Source organism: Clinocottus analis, unplaced genomic scaffold, assembly GCF_023055335.1.
Source record: "Clinocottus analis isolate CAN_PGR_092001 unplaced genomic scaffold, fCliAna1.0.p SCAF_17, whole genome shotgun sequence".
Classification (NCBI taxonomy): Eukaryota; Metazoa; Chordata; class Actinopteri; order Perciformes; family Cottidae; genus Clinocottus; species Clinocottus analis.
The window spans coordinates 5,766,555-5,775,371 of NW_027175898.1; the positions used below are offsets into that span (position 1 = coordinate 5,766,555).

An 8,817-nucleotide genomic window follows, 5' to 3' on the forward strand; every position below is an offset into this window, starting at 1 on the left:
CCGACCAAGTGCAGTGACAACACTTGACAGTAGATGACTTTATCTGCTGGCTCGTGTCCCTGGACACTGTGTGATTTTTTTTCGTGAGATTTGCCTCGGCATAGTGAGAGCGTGAGACAGAGCTTGAAAATGCATATGTGACCTTATTGCAAGATAGCCACTAGTTCAAATATATTTTAATTGATTAGTTGTTGCAGCCATTATTACTGATGATCAACAGATTCAGAGAGCACTGAGCTGGACAGGACACACAGACCTCTCGTGGTGCCTACAAACTGCTTCTGTGCTGCTGTGCTGGTACCCAGTGTGCTGCCAGGAAGCTAATGAGTGCTAAATAAACCACTGGGTACGCATAGCGTCTTAGCATGTCTATGTGTACGGCGTACAGGCGGGTCCACGTGAACTGAGTTGAACTCTGAATACTGACCGAAGCTGCATCATCAAGGCTGATTTCTTTTATCAGACGGTTGTAAACAAGTAAAGAATAAATTCTAAACCAAAAACCACCATATACACAAACATGTCAACCTAAAATGTTTTGGAATAATTCTTAAACATTTTAAATGTAGAGTCCTCATAGTCTTTTATAAAAAAAGGAATTCTCAGTGAAGTAAAACCTTGTGAAAATAGGCAGAGCGTAGATCATTTCACAATGTAGACTGTGAAATGGTCATGTAGGATAACAGGAACTGAAATATAACATCCCACGCAGACAACAAGCCAACATGCTCCAAGCATTCAAGTCTTAACAGGGCGAAGTATTTTCAGCAGAGTGGTCAGCTCCAGCAAACCGTTCTTCTCTATGTGAGTGGGGAAACTCTGACAGGCAATCGGACCCACTACAAAAGGAAAATGTAAAAACAAATTAAAATGAATCCCTACGAACGCAAATAGCTTATTGCTAAATTGTTTTGGTTTGGCGTAAAGCATTGCCAAGAAGTGGGCTTGAAGTGGGATGGCGTGAAAGAGAAAGATAGAAGGACAAGAGTTCTGCCGCAGTGGAGAGTGGAATTATGGGTAGCTTGTTTGACATAAGATCATGTGACTTTTTTTTTGTCAGGGAGACGGTTAGAAGATATTTCATATCCTAATACAGCAGCTATAATATCACATACAAACACTGCTGTACAAAACTGAGTCGGATTATGACAGGCATTATGTTGTTCGTCAAGAATAATGATGATTACACAAAGACAGTTCAGCCAGACTCCTCAGTCAGTTCTCTGAAACAGTGGATATGAAAGACCGCATCTCGATTAGCCTCGAGGTCAATGATGGAAATATGTTTTTCTCATATTCTTCCCAGTGATTGTAAAATATTACATCTTCATTGTGGATTCAGAAGATTACCATCTGCATTGTGCCAATGCCATTTTTTCAGACCACAGACGCAGACTCTTTGATTGCTTTTGATTTAGGATGTTCAGACTAAGATTAACCATTTATTGTCTGTTGTAATTCTGCATTTTGGCCGTCGCCATGTAGTTCTTCCTGTACGTGACACAAGGAGGTGGAGCTCAGTAGTACTGAATGAGGCATTTGGTTTGTCAAAATGTTGACATTAGCTTTCATAAACTGAAAACACATTGTGGAAGTTTTAAAACAAAAACACAGACAACTCGCAGAACGGACAACGCCATTGTAGCGATCTGTCAATAACGAGGTAGCCCCGCCCTAAAGCATACCTTGCTCTAGTGTCTTTTTTTTTAACTTTTAATGGAATGATAATTTACTAAATGACCTTACATCTGCATGAAGAAGACTTAAAACTAGCTATTGAGACCATAAACTCATGTTTACAACATTTACTCTCATAGACATCGATACAAATATGTCTTCTTCCTACAACCGGAGAAGGTTGTTGTTAGAAAGAATGCAAGTTCAAGCCATTTCCACATTGGCTTCACTTTTCAGGCCAGGAGGCTACAGCCTGCCTTCAACTTTGTTGCAAAAGTTTGATGAATCCCCTTTTTCTTATTTCCATATGACAATCCTCCATTCACCAAGTAAGTTTGGTGTAGAATACGTTGACGTGTGTTGAACTTTGACCACAACCCCAATCCAAAAGCTTTGGGTTGAATTGGTGACTGAGAAACAGGCGTTATTGCTCATGATGGGTCAACTATCTTGTGAATAAAATAGTGCGAGAAAGTGCACTATAAAGAGAGAATGTTTGAAGTTTTAGTTCAACTTTTCCAAGATTATTTTCCAGTTAATCTTTTTTGCTATGAACAAAAAAAATCCATCAATATCATTGCTTTTTCAAAAAAGTGAAAAGTTGCACTGATCTGCACGTCTGCTTGTTATCGTAGGTCTCTCTCCCACTCATGCATGGGATATCACTCTGTTGAGTGTTTCCAACGTTCTCATGTTACTTGAAAAAATACACAGAGAAATAATCTGATTTATTTCCTCCCTTTTCAAAACAAAGCAGAGACGTCTGCTTCCCAGAGATACACGTACGTATGTGTCTCTCAAAGATCTTCCCGTCTGGATTACACAAGAGCGGTGCCAGTGGTTTGTTATCGTCTGAGTCACACCGCTATCTCTGACACTGCACAAGATTAATGGCCTGCTGAAGGTGCTGAACCTCTCTTAGGTCCACCACCACAGATTTTTATCATGAGATGGATGACATCATGAGCTATTTGTAGGATATATACTAGAGAAGTCTCATTTGCTAAATAGCTCTTGATTATACAGTAAAAAAAAAAGTGCAGCTGTTTAGACAGTGAAGAATCTGACTGGTGCTAATGCAGTTTGATAGCGACATCACCGCTCGCAGTGCACACACAAAAGATGGGAAAACATTACTCGACCTCGGCCGTCATATTAGCGCGTCTCAGTGATGGACGAGGGCGTACTAGAGGAGACGGTACACTAGAGCGCTACTTACGTCACACTACAGCGCTTTCTGCGCTGGCAGTCACGTTGCAATTTAACATAAATCAAACGGGACGGGTTGCTCAGTTTCCATACCAACCAAAAATGGGCACTTAAACAAAGTTAATATAAGTGACTGTGTCAGGTCGTGGTGTACGCGCCCATTCATGAACAAAAACCACATGCTAGCCGCGTATGTATACTGACCATCACGGATCACATCCTCATGCACTTCCTGAAAATAATTGTTTGTTATATGGAAAGAAATATTGGCGAATGGAACCGCACATTGTGTTGTTTTGTATCAAAGGTCCTCTCCTTGCCACTGCTCCAAAACACGGACAAAACACGAAGCATCTAACCGTCCCGCCCTATAATAATGAGTTGGGTAATTGTGTATTGAAAAGGATCACTTCAGATGTATTTATTATGGTTGAGTTTTTCCAAAACGCAAAGTGAAGGGTCACTAATCGTTGCACTCCAAGTCAGTGATGTGCTAAAACACAGAGCGTAGAGCAGGATACCAAACTTAAAGGTGGCATGACTTGATTATAATGTCAACTGGAACATTAGTATAACCGATGCTCAGTGTTTATGTCAATGACATAATTCCACAGAGGGGAAACATTTTTTGAGCTATAAAATGGAACATCACACATCTACTGTGGAATATATTACATTGAATCAGCATTCAAATTACAGCTATTTCCATTTTGTGTTGGATACAATGGAGTTTTTTTGCACATTGCCATGTGCTCTGATGACAGGATGACTTTTAAAGATGCAGCCTCAGTTCAGAAGGGATGGGATGACTAAAGAGTCAGGCAAAAGACGACATTTCTATTGCGGTGTTTCTATAAACTGAGGCAAAACTATATTGTTAAAATAGTGCTAAATAGACAGAAGTGAGACGTTTATTTGACTTGTTGTCACCTTTGTCCGTCCAATGTATTCTCCGGGGAAAAGTTATGAAGCCTTGCCTTCTTCTTTCCCCACAAAGCCTGTTGGTTCTTGCTATTTAAAAAAATGTTTACTGGGATACTTCCATTTTTTTTTTTTGCAGTCGAATGATTAATGAGCTGTTTTGATCTTTGATGCTGTGGGTCAGAACTGAGAGTACACAGAATTACAGTCATCTTATTTGTCTGCAACATTTTGGATTTTAAACGTAGCTGTGGTCGGTGTGTTGGTGTTGAAGACCGACTGAGTACGAGCGCGAGGCCACTTCCCGCTCAGACACAGTGTCCTGTTGTGTTGCAGCAGATGATGGAAGGGGAGGAGATTTTCTGGAGATTTGCGTTTGTCTGCTTCCAAGTAATTCTACCTCACTTTGTGTCATCTCCCAAACAGCGACTGCAGTTTGCATGTGAAACCTCGAGCAGAAGAAAGGGGTTTTTAGATTGAGTGCCGTGTCTGGTGGTGGAGGAGAGAACCTTGTGGGAGTTGTCTCTGTGGTTCCATATATGTGCAGAGCGTGAATAAGCTCAGCCTGTACACTTTTCTGTTTTCCTTTAAGGAGTGAAACTCGGCAGGTCGAAGGCTGCGGCTATGTGGAGCAGAGAGACGGTGACTCGGGGTGAAAGGGAGTCTTTCAGCTGGACACATTTCAAGGATGTTTTGGGAAGCAGTGATGGAAACGGGGGAGTTTCGGCGGCCCATTCCTCCCCTCTAGGGTCCTCGCTGTGTCAGAGCAAGGAGAGGGAGAGAGAGCTTGTTGCAGTACAGAATGTCTTCAGCCTGCTCAGTATTGACCGCAGTGAAAACAAGCCTCCCTCTGAGCTCAGCCACAGCTGCTTCTGCAAATACGCAGGTAGACTAGCACCAGGCGCTGAGGAAATGCTCCCATGTGGCCTGGAAGGGGAGATAAAAGGAAGAGGTGGAATGAGATACACTGCTAACACACATCTCAACTAATATTTATCTACCATACTTACAGCAATTGGGTGGTTTTGGTTTTGCCAAAATAAAGAAAGTGAGTCAGGAGGAAGAATTTTTGTAAGGTTCTCGACTGTTGGTTGATGTTGATAGATATCATATGATCGCCATTTTAAATCCTGAAGTTGATATATATATATATATATATATATATATATATATATATATATATATATATATATATATATGGAAAGCGTAATATTCACCATGGCAGACATGACAAGTGGGGTCATGTCAGGTTAAAGGCCGGTAAACAGCATTTGGAAGCCATGAAAAATGACATCATTGACATAAAAATGATCATCATTGTTTTGTTATATGAGTTTGTGTCTGACAGCTAAGATTGGTGGAAAAAATACTTAGCTCTTACTTAAGTAAAAGTGGAAATACAACAATTTAAAAATACTCCAAAACATGTATCATCATCAGAAAACACGTAAAGTTAAGTATTATAGGTTATGTTGATTTAATTAACTCAAAGTAATTTGCCTGCTTCCTAATGACACAATTAGTGTGTTTTATATCTGTAGTCTTTATTATTTCACACTTTGTATTGCTTATGATGTCAATGAAAGAACAAAAATACTGCTTAGTTCATTGATACATGGGAAATAGCACTGCTGGCTTAAACTGAATGTGTTTGTTCAGGGGAATAAAAGTAAAGTAGTCAAAAGTACAGCAGTCAAAGTATAGCAGTCAAAGTACAGCAGTCAAAGTACAACGCGCTCCCTGTTAAATATTGACGAGTGAACCTCGTGACTTCTGACTATTGCCTGTACCGATGCATGAGTCACAGCCTGCTCGTAAGGGCAGCAGAACAGGAGCATGCAGGGCCTGTAACGTATATTAATCTTACACAACAACACTATTACCAGCCATCAGGATCTATTATTATCTCTTTGACCTCTCTGTAGTTCCAACACTTTGGCTGCTGTGACAAAGAAATCTGACTGATTCAGTTTGACATCAGTACAACATGTTTATTGCGCATTGTACAGATTGCATTACACTGGGTTGATTATGAAAACCTTATTTAGCGTGTTATTCATATAATGAATGATGCTGAGGAGTGATGTATCATGCAGTAAAGGGACAGTAAAGGAACAGTATGACCGGCAATTAGATTAGAGGCTTTCTGACACACAGTTTGTTATATGTGACATGAATTACTTTCAGAGCACAACATTTTTATTATTATTATGCATGATTTAAGATTACATGAATGTACATGACTTGCATGCTATATTTGTATTAAGTTCAATTCTGAAAAAGCTTCAATACATAGGAAGATAAATTAGTGTGTGGGTGAATAACTTCTTAGCTGAGACCACACAGCTGGCACAAGACTTCTCCCCAACAGCGAGAAAAACAAAATGCTTGAAGTAAAACTGATTCAGCACCACCAGTTTATGTTGCGATTTAGGGTGACTCCACTAAATACCCTCATATAAATAACAATACATTCTTAAAGTTTATTATGAATTGTGGTTCAGGGCAAAGACTTCAAAACTTTCATTGCATTTGTTTCTGTTTTTCTGTACGTGACGTGGCAAAGTCATTGCAAAGCTTATCTTTTTCATGTTTTAGGTTAATTTAAGCTTATTGCATAAATGTCCTATTTGATACATATATATATATATCAATATTTAAGAACACATACCTTATATTGCATTGCTGTTCTTTAATTGGAAACCCAGTTTTACAACAGTTTAAGTCACCTCCCAGTAGTTCTGAGTTTGGCAGTAATCTTGTAATGTAAAGGCCTCAGTGTTAACCCATAGGAGCTTTTTAAAGACAAGTCCTCATTGGCACATTTCTCAAAGCTGCACTGGTGGAGTAGAATTGCAAAGAACAAAAACATCTCAACTTTAGCAATCTGGTCCCCGATACATCTTCTCTTCCCTGCTGAGAAGATCATAACATTGTTGGCGAGGTCCTTATCTAGGGAGCCCTCTTCATCCAGGAAGCGTGAGGGGTCAAAAATGTGAGGGTCCTTCCACTTCAAGGGGTCGTGATTGACGGACCACTGATTGATGAAGACCACCGTGTCTTTGGGGATGTGGAGACCCTCGATGGTGACGTCTGAGGTGGTGGAGTGGGGGATGGTGACGGGGACGAAGCTGGTGAAGCGCATGGTCTCGTAGATGAAGGCGTCCAGGTGTGCCAGGCTGCTTCGGTCCTCAATTGATGGCAGTCTGTTTCGCCCCACCACTTTATCAATGAGCTCATGGAGTTTGATTTGTATTTCAGGGTATTTAGCCAACAGAAGAATGATCCAGTGAAGAGCAGTGGAGATGGTGTCCAGACCGGCACCAATCAGATCGGACACCGTCCCCTCTGTGTGGCCTTTGGTGAGCCCGTTGTCACTATCCGCGTTGTCAATCACACCGATAATGGCATCGCTCATATCCCTCGTTACCTCGGGATCAAATGTCTCTCTGTGCGCCTCCACCTTGTTCTGGACAAACCCAAAGAACTCGTGATTCAGGTCCTTGAAGCTCTTGAACATTCTGCGGACTGGATTCGGGAAAAACTGGAGCCATGGCATCACATCTACCAAGCTGCCAGCCCCTATTGTCTCTCCAAACTTATCTGCCCTCTCTAGCAAGGCTCTAAACTCAACATCCTCATGTCCATAACGCGCTCCAAAGCACAAGGCACAAATCACATTAGCTGCAGCTACTGTCAGCTCATGAGCGGGGTTGAAAAACTGGCCGTGAGCACTGAGTTTAAGGAAAATCTCAACTAGCTCTGTGGCTTCAGCAACAATTTGCTGCTCAAAGGCTTTTTTGGTCTGGCTGTTGGCCGATGAGAATGCTCTGATGGTTGATTGAGCAATTTTCCTGTGCATCTTCCACTGTTTGCTGTAATTGCTGAAAGTCATACTTTTACCCCCTCCGACAGCCTGAAAAGAGACAAAGTTTGGTCTGCCTGCAAACTCGGTGCTGTGCTCTACGAGCGCCTCCCGTATCGCCCTGTCTCCATTCAGAACCACGATGTCGCTGCAGCCCAGACGTATCTGGTACACGTTGCCGTATTTTTTGGCCAGCTTGGCGAAGGTGATGTGAGGCATCTGGCCCAGCTGCATGGCGTTGCCCACCACCGGCCAGGCGAAGGGTCCCGGCAGTCTTTTCTTCAGCCTGAGGTTTCTGACCCACAGGCAGGCTTCCAGACAGAAGAGGAAAACCAAAGAGGCGACCAGAGCAGGCTGGACCTGTCCACTCCATTCCCTGATGATGCTGCTGCCCTTCACACCGAACTTTGTGTCCATTTGAGCCATTGTTTCCGCCTGTATTTGAAGTATCTGCTTCGTCAAACAAAATGGCAGCTTTTTTTTTTTTTTTTTTTTACTGAAAATGGAACACTATTTCCAGAGGTCCCTGGTTGTGCAGTCTTAAAAAACTATTTCTAAATGTTTTATCCACCAATATTATAAACGGACTGACAAAGAAGCAGAGATACAATACACTCACACGCTGCCTCAGAAGCAAGTGAGCAAGTGAGAAGGGCTTGATCAGGTTCAAGCCATAACACTTTCTTATATGTATCTCCATGGTGGGAGGGGTCAGCGACTCAGGTTTTTTTATTATCTCTCTCCTCCTACTTTGACCACAGCCTGCAAATCTTAGTCCTATTCCCACTCGGGTCGCTTGTAGAATGACGGAAAGGGAGAGCAGCTAACTAATAGACTGTTGCCAAAATCGACAGATTTACAGCTATATTGCCAAAGAAATACATATAAATTATCATGGGACTATACTCATGGGTGGCCTGACAGGTATTTCTTACAAAATATATTATATTAAGTTGTTCATGTTGAAAAAAAGGCACTTTAGCAATGTGATGGAATTGATGGATTAAGATAACTTGTAGTGCATAATCTCAGTCAGTGGTTCTCAAATGTGAGATTTAAAAAATATATATATTTAAAATAAGCATCCATTAAAAAATCCTTTAAAATTGTTATGTACTAAATATTCAATAAAATATAAGAGTACG

The 8,817-nt window shown here is 41.3% G+C and overlaps 1 pseudogene; it reads right to left on the minus strand.

The window, feature by feature from the left end:
• Positions 1-6,446: 6,446 nt before the first annotated feature.
• Positions 6,447-8,312, minus strand: LOC137788038 (cytochrome P450 1B1 pseudogene; annotated as a pseudogene).
• Between the last annotated feature and the right edge of the window lie 505 nt (positions 8,313-8,817).